We start from the raw sequence: 19,972 nt of genomic DNA, 5'->3' as shown, positions 1-19,972 counted from the left end.
TTCAATGAATATTTTTTTTATTTTTGAAACTTTGTTACCATAAAGATGAAAGTTGTTTTACCAAAATGTTTATCATGATTCGAGACATTTACCTTAACTTTTGGAAACAGTATTAACAGTTGTTTGTTTTCCCGAAATTTTAAACGGGGCTCAAAAATTAAAAAATGCCATTTTTCGAACTTTAAGACATGTTGCCATGGTAACTATAAAACATAGAAACCAATTTTTGCCTGATTTAGTTCGGGGATAATGCCTTTTATTAGAGATTTTGGAAAAAATTTCTAGACTATGGTGCCAAGCTCCTATATAAAATTTCAAATCAAACAGAGTGCTTTAAGAGCCTTCTCTGTAATGATTTGAAATTTTATGTAGGAGCTGTGGCAGCTAGTCTCAGAATTTCTCCAAACTCTCTATGATAAAAGTCATTGATACCCTAAACAAAAATCAGGCAAAAATTGGTTGTTTTTTTATGTTACCATGGCAACATGTCTTAAATTTCAAAAATGACATTTTTAATTTTAAGCCCCATAGTTAACATTTGCCAAGAAAATTGGAATACTTTTCCAAAAGCTAAAGGGTAGATGCTCAAATATGATAAACTGTTTGGTAAATCAACTATTAATACTTATATGGTAAAAAAAATTCAAAAGAAAAAAAAAAATACATTGAATTATATAGAGTCATGCACATAAAAATAAAAAGCAATTATAGGATGAAATGTCCCAAATAATAGAAAAAAGAGCCTTGAAACATATACCATGAACAAAATTGATATTTCGTTTTGGTTCGGTCCAAGGTTTTTCACCACAGAGAGCCTGCAAAGTAACACTCTTTTTTTTTTAAATCATTATTTTTAAAAAGCACATTTCCTCATAACTAATGATCAATTTTTAAAATGTTGGACCCCCAGTTTTCCCTTTTAAAAAATTAGTTTAGTTTTTAAATAGAGCGTTGCTATGGAGATAAGCAGAAAATATATGCAAAAAAACCGAAATATTTTTTTTCCGGAAAACGTACCCTTAAATGTAACCCCCAAAACTTTTTGATTATTTTTATTAACAGCTAACCTGACTTTTAATTTTGACTACACCCAATTCTAGTGGATGCAAAAAGGGCACACAGGGTTTAATTTGATATAAAGTTACAAAATAAAATTTTCCCTTTTTGGTTCCCATAGCAACGTGTTGTTTTTTTCATCAATTTTTTTATCAATATATATTTTCAACTTTAGTTCTAACGATAAGTATTTCAAGCTGGTTTTAATTTATTTCTTGATTAACATTTTTTTTAAAGCAGTAAAAAAAATTATTTTTAACACTGGTACTTTGTTTCCATGGCAACACTGCAAAGTAGCAATTTTAAATTTTTTTTAGGGTTTTTGGTGTTGCAAGGTCCTAAGGATATTTTGCCAGTCTTGAATTTTCATGTTTTTCCTCAAGACAGTAGCATTAACCCAATCTTACTTACTGGTTTTGCATAGTTACACTGTGTTACCATGGAACCCCTAAAATTTATTATGAATAATTTTCTTATATTATATACTTAAGGTAAAACATTTTCATTTTTTTTTAAAGCCCATGTTAATTTACATGTAACACCTACCATTAGTGAATATGTAGTGTTTTTCGTTTTTTTTCAGCATTTTAAATGTATTCCAAATGTCCCCTTGGTTACCCTTACTTAGAATATTCTAAACAGTTTCTTTACAGTTTAAGTGAATAAGGTTTTATGTTTTTGTTAAATGGTTTTTTTGTTTTTTTAGTGTTCATTAAGCCACAGTGGTTTAAAGTGGCAAAAAAAACCCATTGTTCAAACTTTTCCGGCTGTTGCCATAGCAACCGAGCATTTACAACAAAATTTTTGTTTGATATTTGTTTCTGGTGTCAAGTACTAAAGGGGTAAAGTTTATAAAATCGGTGCCCATGGTAAAATTTAAGGGTTACAAAAATGGCAATTAACACTTCTCACCACATTTAAAAAACAAATAAAATTCCAAAATTTTTAAAGTCGTGAATAAAATGAAAAAAAAAAAGAAATACGGGAAAGGCTAAATTTTAATTTTGATAATTTAATTTAAAAGATTAGGTTCTAAAATAACACTCAAATGTCCCATTATTTTTTAAAAATATAAATTTTTCTCCCTGTAGTCAGCTGTTCAAAATATGAATTAACTCCCTTAAAAGAGGAGAGGGCATATTGATTTGATGCTGTCTGTCGATCTAGCACGGTGGTGGGTCCATTCATCTCTCAGTCCAAAGTTTCCTTTAAATTTTTTTGAGGGTTTGCACAATTTGAATAAATTTGCAAAGCAGGGGGGTTTTTTTTTAAAAATTTTAGGTAAGCTCTAATTTTTAGGTTTTTTAAAACCCACTTTTAAGAATTTTGCCTTTTACTTAAAAATATACATATTTTTTTTGCAGTTTTAATTTGTTTTCCTCGAAAAAATTTTCGCATTCTAAAATGGTGGTATAAATTTTTTCGTAAGGATATTTATCTTTAGTTTTGTTTTTGGTTCGATCGAGGATTTTTGAAAGCTCTTTAACGTAGAAAAATTCCAATTATTTGGGGGACGAAGGCATAAGAGTTTTCAAAACATCTCTTGTTTTTTTGATTTTCATGTATAAGCTTTTCCTCCCTTTTTAATTTTGTTTTTAAAATTTTTTTTAATTTAAATTTCTAATTTTTTTTTCACTTTGGTACATGCGAACCAAAATAATAATGATATTTTTAGGAGCGGGAAGTTTAACCAAAAAATAATAATGACTAATAAACACCACGGATTTTAAAACACTTAAATTATATATAAAAGAAGTTCAATAGATAGCATTTAAATCTGACTGGGAAACCAACAGGTTGCACTTTCCTTTTAATACAAATAAGTTTTTTCACCGTCTTAGCGAAGTATCAAATTTTAACGTAAGTAAGACAATTCATAGATGTAGAATGCTTATTTTATTTTCATTTTAATCAGACCGTTACCATTTATCTGCAATTTTTGATTTCTATTTTTATTAACTATTTTTAAATTTTAATTTCCTTTTTTTATCAGCATCAATATTTTACATGTATGATAAAAATAGTAACAGATAAAAGGTTTTCTTTGTAAAAGGACAATAAAGGTTAACATTGAGAAAAGTTAACTAAAGAAAGAATTTGGTCCAAATGGGATTTTGTTTATGAAAGGTTGTTATTATATTGTATTAAACAAACACAAGAGTAAAAATATTATTACAGGGACACTAGCATAGCAGTATAAATAAAGTTTATTTCTATGAAAACCCGATAAATAAATTTGAACAAATTTTTTTTCAAATTTCTGTGAAAAAGAAACAATTTAAATAGTTGATATAAGAATATAAACTTAATGGAGCTTTTTTTCGATGGAGGGGGGAAAACCATTTTTTTAACTTTGCCACAGCCCTTTCTCAACAAAAATTAATTGTACATATGTTGAGAAATTTTTTTGTCAATATGTAAAAAATAATTGTTATCAACAATGGGTAAGTAAAGGGTTAAAATTTTTTGTTTGTTTCTTTTTTTTCTGTTTTTTTAATTTATCACAAACAGGAAGGATATGTCCATAGACATACGGGGGTTTGTCCCAAAAAGTCGTAGACAAGGAAAACTTTTATTTTCACTTTGTTGAATGAACAAAAAGTAACATTATATGATTATGATTTTCAAATTTTATAATGATATCACATTTAATAAGGAAATTATGAAAAAATAAAAAAAGCTGTAAATTACACCCCAAAAAAGCAAATAATTTAGTCCCCTATAACGTCCTGATTTTTTTCTGCTTTACATTTTTTAAATTTAATATTTTTTTAAATGAAAGCCCCCCTTGAGTAAAGACTTTTTTTAATTTACTACTGAAAATTTTTGTTTTTTCTAAGCAAATTCAAATTTTAGTGAAATTTAGTCGAAAAATCGCCATAATTGTAGGTAGCAGAGAATACACATTGTTTGACGTCGTTTTTAAGTCCCGTTCCCCCTTGTTGGTACCTTTCAAACAGTAGTCTACTTCTTTTATGTTGTAGCTAATTTCGGTATAGTGGAAAACCTTCAGTGAATCTCATGTCACTTAAAAATAACTTCCCTATTAAAAAACTAGGTGTAATGTCACTTGAATACTTTTTTACCCCTTTTAATGAAAACAAATCATATTCAAAAAAATTTATTATATATCCGTGCTCCGGTTACGCGTTTTGAAGGGCATTTTCATCAAACACAAATTCCCAAAAACACTTTGAAAATCATAACACAAATGTCTGTTTCCAATGCTATTTTAAAATTTTGATTCTGATTTCACTAATGAAATTTTAGTTCAATGTTTAACATAGTACGAAAAAAATAAAAGCAAATGTAATAGTTATAAAAATAGGTAAAATATTCCGAATTTTGCTGTGGCCGAAACCTTTTTTTGTCCCTCATATAAATCGTCCTAATATTATCAAAAAAAATATTTATTTCCCTACAATTTTGAAGAACATTATATGTTATGTCTCTGCAAAATTTGGTTATATTGGGTTTCATGTTTTAAAAAATTATAAATTGTTACGACTTTTTTGGGGAAAACCCCGATGTAGGTTTCAAAGTTCATTAGTTGGTTAAACGGATGTATCCCATTAGGCTTTTACCTTACATGATTTTCGTAAGTGTCTAAGAAAGGAAAAAAAACATATTCAATCTAACGTCCATTACACAATTACAAAATAAGAGCAGAGCAAACACGGCCTCCGAAAAATCAGAGGTGGGATCAGTGCCATGGAGGAGTGAGTATCCCCTGCCGAGGTAACCCGCCGTGTGCTCGTTGTATGATCAGGAAAAAAGGGAAAAAACCGTGTCAATTCAGTGTATAAATAATGGACTAACAATTGGTTAAAAAAAGTCGTCAGCATTTGACTCAATGATAAATTGTATTTGCTGACAAGGTCATTGTATCGACCATAGAATTTAGAAATATGACTTTAAAAGAAATTTTTTGATTCATCAATTGCTTGTGAAGAAATTGTTCAAGAGACACGCTCTTGTGTATCGAATCCCAGATTATATACTCCCTATGCAGGTGATGAAGGTATATTGCTGCATAAGTAAGGGAAGTTGACGATGAAAAGTTAAAGTCATCACGTTTATCATATAGCTTGGATGTTAGATTACCATTAGTGTCTTTTTAATAAAATATCCAAGTATGAAGCAGAAGTGTCGGACTTGTGGGATTTTTATCTCGTTGGAAATCGATCAGAGGAAAGGGAAAATTTTCAATTAATTTCAAACTCTCATTTCTCCAGTTTGCCACAGCAAATGTTTTTTTTTTTAAAATTTTGCATAAAATTTGCCAAAAAAAAAAATAAATTGCAATAAAAGCCAATTTGTACCCAGGAATTCCAAAAATTTTGGAATACCTGGTCTCCAAAAACCACTTTGATAAATTGTCAATCAGAAACTCAAGCATTTCTTGGTGTCAACTTTGATCATGTGTGCAATCAGAATCTGTTATAACAAAATAATTTTTCAAATACCTACAGGTAAGTAAAGTTAAGTTTCATTTTTGTTGGAAAAATGTGGTACATTATTTTAAATTGGAAAATAAAATACTTTATATGAACTATAATAAATTTTGTGTAATATTATTTCATAGAAATAAGTTTTGAGCTCACCTGAGCCGAAGGCTCCTTGAGCTTTTCTGATCAAAAAATTTTCCATTGTTTCTCATCGTTGTCGTTGTTGATGTGGTTGTAAACTTTTCTTTTTCTCTTTTTCCACAACACTGGGGAATTTCAACCAAACTTGCTACAAATATACTTGGGAAATGGAATTCAAGTTTGTTCAAATGAAAGTCCAAGCCCTCTCTCAAGGGGAGATAATTATTAAAATTTGTGAAAAAAATTATGGCTTTTTAAAATTTAAACCACCGGGTTAGGAAAGAGAAAATTATGTGGAAGCATCCTCCGTTAGTGTAGATTCAGGTTTTTTTAATCATGACCCCCAGGGGTAGAGTAGAGCCATGACAGCCAAGCAATTTTTTACATAGGAATATTTAGGAAAAAAATTTTAAAAAAATTCTTCTTGATTGAACAAATTTTTTTATGTAAAAAACATAAATGGATTGGGACAGGCATCACCTATATAAGCCCTCTCCATAGAGATAAAAATTTTTTAAGAACCATTTAGACAGGAAAGATGAGGGTCATGTCGATTCATTCTCAGGTAGTGTGGAAAATTTTACAAAAATTCCCCCCGGTAAGGTTAGGCACAATCTACATAAAATTTTACATAGAAATATGTACTAGGAAAAATTTTTAAAACTATTGTTCTCAAAAACCATCGAGAGAAGGTTATGGAGTACAGTATTCAATATCAAAGTCCAAAAACAAACAAATAGGAACAAGCAAAAACCCGGGCCTCCGAAACATCAGAGGTGGGATCAGGTGCCATGGAGTAGTGAGCATATCCTGCTACCGGTAACACTTGCCGTTTGCTCCATGTATGATGGGAAATAACGGGGAAAAACCATAGTCAATTTAGTGTATGAAAAGCCTAACAAAAGTATGGAAAACGTCAGTCAGCATTTGACTCAATAATAAATTGTATTTGCTTACGTGGTCAACTGGTCATTGTATGACCATAAAACTTAAGAAATGATTACTTAAAACGAGACTTCTGAAGTTCTTGTTTCTTCAGCTTGAAGATGAAACTTATGTTGAATATTCTGGGGTGAAAATTCAAGTTTGTACAAATCATGCCTTAAAGGGAGAGGGGGCCATAATGGCCTATTCAAGTTGAACAAAGGGAAAATATAATGTAGGACAAAACTTTAAAAAATTCTTTTCAAAAATATTGAAACAGGAAAGATGAAACTCATGTTGATTGATTCTCAGGTAATGTAGATTCAAGTTTGTACAAATATGACCCCAAAACAGGGCTTGTTTTTGTAATAAATGTCTGACCTATAGTTTATAATAACACAAGGACTAAATAAATTACAAATCCTCCCTTAGAATCGTGCTCATTTAAACTTTAAAAGAAAAAGGAGGGCAAACTTTTATACATATGTATTAGATAATTTACTTCACATCCATATATGACAATTTTTTGTTTCCTTTTAAACTCTAGTCAAAACTCACTCGCTGAGTGGAAATGTCGAACTAAACCATAAAACGGTAAGGTTAATTTGGGAAGGAAAAAATTAAAGAATGCATGGTTTAAAAAAACAATTCAATTTAAAATATTTCATTGAATAAATAAAATTTTCAAGGTCTTATTTTCCATAAAAACACTACGATGTTTTTTGAAAAATTTAAAACTAAATTTTGCCAATTAATTCGAGGTCTAATTCTTTGCCCCGGGGCAAAAACTACCATTCTTTGGTTGAGTTTCACTTTCCACTTGGCGGAAGTTTTGAAGCTGATTAGGAGATAAAAGAAAAACAAGTCAACATATCAGAATCGTTGTGTCGATAAATTATCGCAGAAAACCAGGTATAAACAATTTTCCCGTGCATTTCATCTGACAGTGTAAATGGGGGCATTTAGAAGGGGGGGGTGTCAATTTGGAGTTAGATCCTTCGTTATTATTAAACTATGGGTTAAATTTTTTCCCAAACAAGTGCCGTGCCCCAGAGGTAGAGTGCTAACGTGGGTATTCAATTTGTCAGCACGGCCAGGTGTGTAATAGGACCAAATTCCCGAAATAATTCACTCCTTATATTTACATTCCTTTACTTTCCTTCATCATAACTGTTTATTTCGTTCTTGTTTAATGTGAATTTGGCCCTTTGGAGGGTCTGCTTAAAAACGTTATAGCCATTCGTGACGTTTGAAAGACTTTTGTGACGTCGCAAAGTAAAAAAAAACAAATAAACATTGCAAAAAAAAAATGAAAAATCAATTTTTAATGCACATTTGTTGTATTTTATGTAAATTTTAAAGGGTATTTTTTTTTATAAAAATTAGTCAAAACAGTATACATTTTGGTGATCCCAAAAATTTTAAAATGATGAGTTCTATTTTTTTCTTCTTTTTTTAGCGCTGTGACAAGGTTTCGCGTGTGTTATGGAAAATTTAAAGTCGAGGATTTCTAAAGGATTTTATTAAGAAAGTTCACTGAATGTAAATATATGTTAATATATAGCCTGGGATTTATGGGTTGTGGTACTTACCATTCTAATCAAATAAAATCGATTAACAAAACTTTAGCTTAATTTTTTTGTGATTTTTTAATACTAGGGCTTATTTCTTTATAAAAAATTGGTTTAATTTCATTATTATTTTAAAATTCACCTTTAAAATTTTGTGGTGTTTAACCCCTGTAAAAAATCAGGGGTTATTGATTGTGGACCTAGTCATCAAAATCTGAGTTATTGGTATGAGCGCCATTTCGGGCACAAATACTTAATAAAAAAATTTTAAAAAAATATTGTAGAAATCGGGGTTTTATTCCATAAATTATTTAGTTGATTGCCAATACGTTAATATAATTTTTTAAAAATAATTGCATAATAAATACATAACCCGCGTCACAAAAATTTTAAAAAAAATTTTTTATTTATAATTAGCATTTAGGTATTTAAATTAATATTAATAAAGTTGAAATTGGATTTATATGGAATTTATTTGTATTTTAATTTTTAAAAAGAAGAAAAAAAATTTGATTTGAAGGGAAAAATATTATAGTTTTTAAGCACTTGTTATTTGGCTGCTGGTTATGATGAATAAAAAAAACTGATTTATAACGCTAGCAACTTTCCATATTAATCCAATGCCCAGCAACTCACTTGATATAAACAGCAATCATGCAGACGACATCTGGAAATTCATTTGAAATAAATTTTCCTACATTTTTCCCCCCGTTTAGCATTTTTTTGGAAAAAGGTATGTCATCCAAAAGCGACTAAATTGGATGTAAGCGTAATTTGTATATTTTTTGCATAAGTACCGAATTTTCCGTCATTTTAGTTGAATTATACCACTTTGCTAACATGGGGAAATCTTCTTTTAAAAAAAATTTTGGAAAATGTAAATTTCGCAATACGGAAAAAAAAAACCACAATAATGGGTACCACGAATTGATGAGAAACGACCATATATGGAAAATACGCAGGCACGATAATGCTTCCCAGAGTACAATACAGAAAACTCTGTGCCTTCACTTCTCCGAACTACAAATGTTACGTCATATTTGAATAGACGGCAAGTCACTGAGCTGTCATAAACCTGACACTTATTTTTTTCTAATTAAAGATGTAGAGCGTAAGATTTAAATAAACGGTTTTTAAACACTTTAAAAACAAATCTAATATATCTGTATGATTGAGAAACTTTGCCTTTTACTCTATGTTTGACATTTATCCCATACCCTATTGGGGAGAATTCATTATTTGTGTATAAATGAGCCCTGACGCAGGTGATTAATGAGAATTTATTTAAGGTGTTTCCATTCTCACAATTTTAATACTCAAAGTACAAAAACGGCATTTATTTTCATTTAATATTCTTTAATTTTCCAATATTGCAAAAAATGTATAGGTCACCATATTATTTAAAATGCAAAACATAAATAAACAGAAGGATATGTCAACATAAAAAATGCGCATTTTTTTGTAAAAAATTAATGAAAAATATGTAAAAACTGTTACAGAAACAAAATTTTTATGCTAATGTTCCTAAGTACTTTCCCATTTATAAAATACTTTTGAATTGTGAATGTCAGGGAAGGTATTTACATTAGAAGTAAATATAGCAAATGCCTGAATAAAGAGACCTTAGTGGAGTTATTGTCCTTGTAACAAATAATTGATGAAATAAAGAAAATATGCATTTTTAAAATTATTTTACTTAATAATATTTATCATTACACCTATTGTAAAGCATTATTCCAAAAACATTGTTTTTATTTTTTTAATAAATACAGTTTTTAAAAAGCTATCATCAAAATAAAATTCCTTTTTTGAAAAAATTTGGGAGTTTTCCCCTCTAACTGAATCTTGCTTTGGAAAAATGTGGATTGCTTGTTTTAAAACAAATATTGAGCGGGAAAACCCCTATTTGTCTGTGTTGAAGTTAATTTAAATATTATGTACCAGAGAAATAGTATTACTTTCCCTGCCATTTCGGGTTCACAGGGTGAACAAGATTATTTACGTTCAAAAAGTTTGAAATAATTGTATTAATCGGCTGCACCAAACCGATTTTTGTGAAACCTTTGAAAAAGAAAAATATGCCGTGTGATCAACGAGGTCATATGTGAATCGTGACAAATATGTTTATATATACCTTGGGAACTGTTACATGCTAGGGGTACTTAATACAAACTTCAGAATAAAACTCAAAATCAACTTTACAATGCAGTTAAAGCTCCAGGAAGCTTAAATACTGCGTATAGGAAAACTCTTTACCTACCAATAATCTGCATGTCTTTGCCTATTGCTTAATATTAATAAATTAATTTTTTTCTTCAGTGAAAAGTAAATAATTTTTTTTAAATTGTATGCGCAAACTTATGTTTTTCAATTTTGAAAGGTATATTTTGATAAAAAAAAAATTTTATTTTTTCACCATTTTTATTAGCAATGTCCAATTTAAGGCCGTTTATTTATTCAAAAACATTGGCAATATAGCGTGGATAATTTGTTTAAGCATTTGTGATTGAAATTCACCAGTTGCTTGATATTTTATTAATTCAAGTTTAATTCTGTTAATTAAAAAAAATTAGATTGGCCATTTACCCGTCGGGGAACAAATCGTTAAAGTAACCAAAAAAAAAATGAGGTCATTTAGGTTTTAAATTCTGGTATGTTTCACCTCCGGCCGGTCATTATTACTTTTCCCACCAAAGTCAGTTTTTCTTGCAGTCAAAAACTGCTAGATGACGAGGAGAAAATTTCCTATTTTTTTACCTTTTGTTTTGGAAAAGAGACAGGTGTCCGGTTTTCAGGAGTGACCGGTTTTATGAGAGTTTATGTATTAAGAAATGTTACAATTTTGCCCGGGGCTTATAAATTCGCCCAATTTTTAGGGAGAACCGGTTTCCTTGGGGGGGGGGGGGGGATTGGAGAAATTTCAATGTAAAGGGGAAACTTTCAAAATCTTTTTCTCAAGTTGCAAAGCCATGTTGAGTGATATTTATTTGGACGCAACATCAGGAGGTAAATTGGTTTGTTCAAATCATAACCCCCAGGGGTGGGGGAGGAAAATTGGGATCCAGTTTTTGCATTAAAAATATTTTGGAATTTTTCCCGAATAGCAAACATGATTAGTGATATTTTTTTGACAAATTTAGTGTAGCATTACATTTGTTCAAATCATAACCCCACGGGGGAAGTGTGGGGTTTAAAAGGTGGATAAAAGTTTTGCATTAGAAAATTAAGGGTTAAATCCCAGAACAAAAATCCATGTTTAGTCATATTCATATAAACATCATATGTATTGAAGATTTAAATATGTTAAATCATCACCCTTTGAGGAGGCATGGGAACAATGGAGAAACAAATTTATATTATTACAAAATATATAAAGAAATTTTAAATCTTTTTCTTTAAAAAAAAATTTATAGCGTTTGAATGGAGGCATTTTCAAGTAGTAAAATTTTAAGCCCCCCCCTTTTTTTAAACTTTTTAATTCGATCTTATTTGTGCCTTTTCTAGCCATGTGCTCTGGGAGTAGGGAGGATTGGGCTTTTTTTTAAATGTAATGACATTTTTTTATGTTTGTTTTATCGTTTTAAATATTTTTTGGACTTAAAAGTTGAATAGAATGATGCATTATCAAACAGAAAATAAAAAAATAAATGAAGGCGAAAATTTTTAAGTTTGCTTACAGTTTTTTTGACATGTGAAAGTAATAAAAATACTGAATGACCCAGCACCCCGGGGTAAAATTTTTTGGAAATTATGTGAAGACATTTCAATTCAATTTTTTAGAAGTAGCCAATAAAACTAAAAAATGTTATTGTGCAGAAAAGCAATAAGGGGGGTGGCTTTACATGTACATGTAAAGACAATTAAGACAAAAAAAACCAACAATGTCAAAAAGTGCAGTTCTAATTTTAAAATTTAAAAATGGGAAAGTTCCCCATAAAGGATGACATATATGAGGGGAAAATTTTTAAAAAACCTTTAAAATAAACCAAAATTTGATGCATGATTTATAACCCTTTTTGATTGTTTGATTTGAAATGTTGATAAAGAATTATTTGAGAGAAACGTTTGCGTCTCCATATCCTTCATATAAATAAACGGCTACACCCATGTAAAAAAAAAAAAATATAGGTAGCAACTGTTTCTTCACCCTCCCATCAACATTAAAATGAATGGTGTGGTCCTTGGATGAAAACCCTTTAAAAACAAGATCAACAGCAGGCGTTGAAAAAAAACCCCCAATGCTCAATGGCACTGACGGGCGGGAAAATTCATTAGGCCCTTCATTGAAAAATATGATGACATCTTTAAATGAGTGAAATATTCTCGAAAGGGATGTACATGTACATGTAAAACAAAATCCAAAAACAATCTATAGATCATTTAGGGGCCTAGATTTATAGTGCAAACTTTTCCCCCTTATTTTAGTCATATAAAAATTAGGTTCATGAAAGTATAAATTGGGTCTGTAGATATACCAATTGATTGATAAAAAATTAATTTCCATTAAAGTTTAAAAAAAAATAAAGACTTAGTGCTTTCATGTCCTAAAAAAATTTTCTCCTCAAAGTCCAGGTCTTGGAGAACAGCCTTAATGAAAATGCAATGTTTTTGATTTTTAAGGTAAATAGGGATGTTTGAAAATGATAGTGAAAAAAATGAGTGCCTTTCTGATCTAAAAAAAGTCTTTTAAACTAGAAACAGTTTTTTTTTTACTAGCTGAATATTTTATATCAGAAATGACTTTATTAAATATCGAAAAAAAACTTTCAAAATTGGCCGTTTTTGTAACTTTTTTTTAGAAAATGAAGATATTGACGCATTTTGTGACGTCACAAAGCATTGAATAGTCAAAAATTAGTTATGTATTTATAATACCAATAACCAAAAATTTAAATGATATTTAAAGCATTTTTAACTAAAATAACAAATTTTTTAGAAATTCACATGGCCGTAAAAGACAAAAATGAACCCTTTTTTTTTTATTTTTCAGATGGACATTGAAAAAATTTTAATGTTAAAATTCCTATATTTGTCTGGTTATGGATTAGCGCAGCGTGTTCGAAATGCATCATGTGAAATTGAGGACCGTAACATAGAAACCCACAGACGTATTTTACAACACTTTATTTCAAAGGGAGAAAGCAAAACTCATTTTTTGAACGAAGCTCCACATCATATAACAGTATGACAGGGAAAACAAACTGAATGGAACAGAGTTTATGATTGGACCTGGATAACTGAGGATAACAAACATTTTTTAAAATTTTTCCAAATGATTTTAATTTTTATACGTTTGGTCTTATGAGAACTGGCATCCATAAACTGAGCCTTAATATCTTGATAAATAATACATCCAATTAGAAAGGGAAAATTTTTTTGGAAACGATACACAACTATCTTCAACGTCTGCGAAACAAATCAAAGGCGGATATTTCTGTCACAAAAAATTTGGGAACATCAAGATTTAAAAAATTCTTTCATTTATTTCCGATCGTATCAATTGGGTACGACTTGGATTGTTTCAATGGGAATATTACATTTCCCTCTCTGTTTATAAAAACGTCTATAACCCTTTTAACCCATTGTCGTCATTATATTTTCGATGCTTCCCATTTTACCCAAAAAATAGCTTTGTCATTGCACGGTCGAAAAATAAGCGAGCAACTGAAAAAACCCTCCATTATCCGTATACACCTAGAAGGTTTCTGTTATATATTTTTTCCAAATCTGATCAACTAGACAAAACAAAAAGTTGGTTTGAAGCTTTTCCAGTGGAAGGGTTTCACCCTTTTATATTACTTCTGTCACAGGATTGTCATACGCTGTAAAGATAATTTTAGTAAAAATTTATTCACTTTTACCACCCAATACAGTGATTTTTCCATTTCTGTTTAATGGTGTTGGATTGCAAAATGATAAAAATATATATGTTCATATATTTATTTATACATTTTTCATTTGTTTTAGTTTGTTTGCAATTGCTACGATAAATAGTTACTTAATTCTATCTATTGAGTCATGAATGATTGCTTTGTTTTTTTTAAACTTTCATCCTTAAAATGTAGCCTTATTCCTGTATCCGTTTTTTAAAATGAAACGGAAAAGAAAACACAATGTCTGCAGTGGTTGTGGATCGGTTTTGGCTATTTTTTCTTTACAATTTTGGAGTAAAGTATTTCTTTTACCATTTGTTGGTCAAAAAAATTCAATATTCAGTTTTAAGTTTCACTTCAGACTATTTTATTTAAATTTGATTTTATGATAAACGTGCCGTTTTAACCCCGTTGTTCAGCATTTTCCCATTGGTTAATCAATTTTATCATTTTATGCTATATTTTTTAAAATCATGAAATTTTGTGTATGAAAGCTTATCCCAAACTTTGTAGCAATATTATCACTCATTTTAACTTTAATTTTCATTATGTGTCTTTTGTATAACAGCGTGTATGTAGGGATGGCTGTATCGTTCAATTTTTGATTTATTTTTTTTATTTGCAGTTCCTCATTTATTTGACACAAATCCAATTTTTTTATTTGTCATGGCAATTCTTTCTTACATGAGCAAATATTTTGTGGAATTTTTTATGCTTTATCGACAACTTTTACAAAAAGTAATTCAACTAAAAAAATCCCATGATATTTTGATAAAACATTTTGATTACATCATTGCACAGTGCTGCCCAATACAAATTGAGGTATTGAACGCCTGGAAGTAGGGGGGTGGGAGTAAATTCAAGCCCGATGTGCTCAGGTGAGCGCTGTGGCCCCTGGGCCTCTTGTTTTTTATATGTTTACGTTTCCCACCACAAATATGGATAAATAATTACATTTTAATATGAAACGGGCTACATAAAATCATTATGACCCAAATATACGATAATTTTGATAAATATCAGGATAGTTATAATAAAATATTTTGACTCGAATTCTTTGATATGTTTATCAAATCGTTATAGTATAACGTTCTAAGGCGCTTGACCAAAATTCAAGGTTTTAGCTTGGGATATGCCAGACAGTATTATTTCGAAACAAATGTATTTAAAAGATAAAATTGAGGTAAAAATGACCACTTCCAATGATTCGATTTAATAGTTGTAGCCCATTTTATAAACTGCATCTTTAATATCTTTTTAGTGTGTGGAACTGTGCTGTCATCATATAGCATGTAGGAATTGCTCACGACTTCCCAGGGAGTGCTTTCTTTGCTCACAGAAAGACGACTTGAGCAACAGAAAAGAAGTCTTTGTTAAGAATCAGGTATGATGTATTTTTCTTTCAAAATTTATAAGAATCATTTAAGAATAACTGTCTTATTTTTCGATTTCATAGATGATCAATCGATTAGCTTGCGTGATAATTTGCAAGATTGATCAACGTTATGAAATCTGTCTAGCTGTTTGTCCCGACTTGCACGTGATTTTTTTTAACCGCACCTATTGATGAACCAGTACATTGATGGAGAAATAACGTACATTGACAAGTACATTGTCTATTTGTAATTTTATCTCGGACAAAGACATTGGAAATGTAAATATTTATTTTTCAAAGGCATTATGTTTATCAGTAAAGTTTTTTTTTTTTTTAAATGTCAACCTCATCATGCCTCATTTAAAAATTAAAGCACACAGCAAAAATTTCTCTGCTTATCGCATTTTTCAAGAAAAGCCCAAAATTTTCCCTATATATATATATATATATATATATATATATATATATATATATATATATATATATATATATATATATATATGGTATTCTGCATATCTTTGCCCCAACAAAAGTCATATTTTGAAAAATTCTTGAAATGTGCTAGATTCTATAAATTGTGTAAGAAATATAAATTTACAGAATATCTTATTGTTTCAAAGTGGTTTATGGATAATTTTTGTTTTTATGACGTCATAAACTGGTTTAATTAAATTTACATTATTTTTTAGAAAGAGGAGAAAATGGCAAAATTTCAACAATTTTAGCTTTAGAATTTATAGAGAGCAAGTTTGTTCAGGAACAATATTTACATATTTCATTGATATTATCATTCTACACATTATATCAAAATATTGAGCCTGATCAGACCTGCGCTCGGTGATTTTTACTCAAAATATCGACGTAAAATATACATTTTTTCTGTAGAAATTATGAAAATTGTAAATTTACGTCATTTTCGTGACGTCATTTCAAACATAGGACGTCATTGATTATGAAAATATTCAGTGCTTTGAAATCAAGGTATATCACCCTGTTTAAGAACATAATTAAATATTTCTCCGTCAAAGTTTGATTTCGGGGGCAAATATTGGTTATTACCGTATAAAGTTCTTTAAGATTTTTTTTCTATCTTAATCTAAAACAGTGCAATGTTTGTGTCATACCTGTACGTGTATGCAGTAATCTCATATACATGTATGTAGTACTTTTAGCTTGTAAACTGGGTGTAGAATGGATGTAGATTATATTTTGAGATGCATGTGATTTACTCTTGTTTCTTTCAAAAGATTGATGTTCAACACAAATATTTACTCTGTATCTTAGGATATCATCCGGGGCGATTTTGTAAAGGACACAGAAATAGATACAACATGTCAAAATTGCCAAGTAAATAAGGTACCTTATAAAATAAAACATTAAAATTAAGCTGAATAATCTGCATGTAATTTTTAACAGGTATTTTCATTAGTCTAACACGTTACAAATACATGTAAAATGTAAAAAAAAAATATTCTAAGTTTAAAAGAAATAATACCTTTTTTCTTCCGAAATATGAAGAAAAAGGATAAATTCTATAGAATAGAACGTTAAAAAAATTATCACAGTTTAATCAGCACTAAAATATAATGTACGCTTCAATCAGGGTGAAGTTCAACTTTGCTTATGTGGCCATGTCATTTGCCAGCCCTGCTTCAGAATGTCTATCCAAAAGGAGAACAACATAGAATGTCCATTGTATCATATGTGCCATGCACATTATCCATTAAATGAGCTGACACATTTCCAAAGTAAGGTAAAAATATTTATCTTATCATGATAAAGGGCAAAAGGGGTAAGCAGAGGATGCTTTCTTCTCCATGACACATCATCCCACTTCTGATGTTTGCTATCAATGGTTTGCTTTCATTATTAATAATAATATATTCTCCATTTTGGTATTGTTTTATGGACTTTTGAGCTCCAATATTCGTTAAATGTCGCCATATATTGCATCTTACTTTAGCGTTTCTTCTTAAAATTATTTTCTTTTGGTTACTATTCTAAAATAAGATTTAATTTTGATTTTGAATGTACAGTGTTTTAGCATTCCTTTCTAAGGGTTGTATTTATACGCAGGGACCTCCTGTGCCAATATTCGGTATGCCTTCAGTTGGACTAACGTGTTATGCCAGTTGTATTCTTCAGGTATTATGTAAACTAATAACATATTGAAAACAAGTATATTTAAGAATTAATTTGATACGATTTTGACTCTTTCTGCGGAATAAATTTTTTTCCATTGCAGATTGGATATGTACTAGTCTTGTACATTTAAATAATTATGTACATTTTTGTTCGAGGCTTAAGTTTAAAACACGATGAAAATTTATTCATTATCTAAATGATTTTATTACATTTAATAATATGTATCATATATGATACATTTTTGATGTCTTGAAACCTTACTCTGTATAATCGTTATAATTGTTATTTAAGGTTCTCTGTCACACTGAACTCTTTGTCCAGTTTCTTAAGAGAAACGGTCCGTATAAAAAGGTATCAATGAATTAAGGACAGATGATACAAACAATTTTTTCTGGCGGAGACTTAATATAATGTCACAGGTTGAGAAAAGTCGATATTTTTAAGAATAATTTCTCCTTAGACTTGGAAAATATAAGTAATTACGCAATTAGTTAATTACAATATAGACAAATCACACCCAGTAAAGGTTTACAGATGAAGACAAATTTCAGAATATGTTAGCTTAGTGCTAAAAGGGTATTATTATATAGTCTATTTATAGTCCCTATATAATCTATACAAACGCAAACATTTCATAACACTACATATTCACCGGATTTTAGGCCGTATTCACCGGAGGGTCAATGCGCGTGCAGCGGCATTGTGACGTCACAATCAAAATATCGAATAACGCTGTAAACAATGGTTGCAACGGCCGCAGCGAGCTACGTATCTGAGCATAACGTTCTCTACCGGAAAGTTTTCTTCACAAGAAGTTGCCGTCCTAAAATGTGTAGCCTTCCTTCGAACGAAACAATAAGCGGAAAACACCTGTGAATTAATATATATACATATATATATTTTAATTGATGTGCAGGGAATTTATAATTGAAAATTAATTGTTTTATTTGATCTTTAGAATGAGCACTGCTGCACGTGTTTGTAATTTCTCAAACTTGACATCTCTCTTCATCCGACGGTATCGATGCTATTAACTCATAATTGTTTTCAGGTTCATGGTAAGATTTTAAACTGGTGTTTCTTCGATTTTGTTATGCCTATTCAAATAAATATAGTGTAATATAATTATAAATTAATGTCATTGAGTTTTCCCTTAACTTGTCTACTGTCTTTTAACTTATTTCATTGGTTCATTTATGAAATGTGGGAGGAGTTGTCAAAGATGAGACGTGCATGAGGTTGTTAGAAATTTACTCTCTTTTTAGAAAATTTTTGTAAAAATGTAATTTCTGATTTTTTTCATTTGGACTTGAATAGATTCTAAACTTTAATAATTAACCAGGAATTATTATTTCAACCACCGAGTTATCATTACAAAACAATATAATTATTATATATATGGTGGAGAATCTAAAAATTTCCTTAATGACGATGGACTAAACTTTGGATCTATTGTATTCACTTTTCTTGGTATTTGGACAACATAAACTGACAAAAATATCTCGACCGATTCTCAACAGCACAAATCCGCATCGCCCAGGAATCGCGCCTTTGATGCAAAAAACGGACAACGCCCGGGATAAATGTTTGGGCTTGGGCTCTGATAATCAAATGAATAATGATGCCGGAAATGTTACCTTTTTTTCAGCAAGAAAACATATATTTGCCAATATATCTGGGTTCCGTCTTGGTCTCTGCACTGCTGGATTCGGGTAGTCCAATCAACATAATTTCTTCAAAATTCTATCAGAGTTTAGGTTCGAGAACAAAAAGTGATCTCACGCCTTCTAAAAATCTCGAAGTGCAATAAACAAATGGTCAACATGTCAATATTTTAGGTACTGCTAGAACCCTGATGTAGTTGTCCGACGGGGAATCATATGTGTTTTTTCAAGTATTTGAGATTCAGGAATTGTCTCACCAAATTATTCTTGGCACTCAGTTTTAATGTAATTAGGAGTTGTGTTAGAATTTCGATCAATGTCTGTATTTATGGATTCTAACTCACAAATTAAGGTAAGTAATGCATCTTATGTTACTTTACCTCCACATTCAAGCATGATTGTCAAAGCAAAGGTGCCAAATCATGTTCATATTGGTTCAACGGGTGCATGTTTACCAAACGATTTTCTGATGGATAGAGGTTTGATTGTAGCTAAAGCAATTGCTTCTGTAGACATAGGGCATATGGTGCCAGTCAAAATGTTGAATGTTTCAGACAAACATGTAAATATTGGTAGAAACAATGTTATTGCTCATTTTGAGCCATTGCATGATCAAGTTATCTCAAAAATGAATGAAAATTATGATTTACATTTGTATGCAAATGTTTCTCTTAATAGCAGTGGAAAGAAAAATGATGTAGGTGGCGAGTCCTTGGAAAATTTCGGACAAATTTTACCCTTAATACCGAATTGGACACTCACGAGAAGACAATAT

General features: G+C 30.1%; 1 long non-coding RNA gene across 1 annotated transcript; it reads left to right on the top strand.

The window, feature by feature from the left end:
• Positions 1-15,243: 15,243 nt before the first annotated feature.
• Positions 15,244-17,938, top strand: LOC134281372 (uncharacterized). The gene is made up of 5 exons (XR_009995071.1): positions 15,244-15,397; positions 16,673-16,744; positions 16,992-17,141; positions 17,465-17,533; positions 17,825-17,938. It is a non-coding gene; the product is annotated as an uncharacterized LOC134281372 (long non-coding RNA).
• The last annotated feature ends 2,034 nt before the right edge of the window (positions 17,939-19,972 follow it).

This window comes from Saccostrea cucullata, unplaced genomic scaffold (genome assembly GCF_032062105.1).
Source record: "Saccostrea cucullata isolate Sc308-1 unplaced genomic scaffold, CSIRO_AGI_Scuc_v1 ctg11478, whole genome shotgun sequence".
Taxonomy (NCBI): domain Eukaryota; kingdom Metazoa; phylum Mollusca; class Bivalvia; order Ostreida; family Ostreidae; genus Saccostrea; species Saccostrea cuccullata.
The sequence above is the reverse complement of the archived record's forward strand: the minus strand, read 5'-3'. Positions and strand labels throughout refer to the sequence as shown.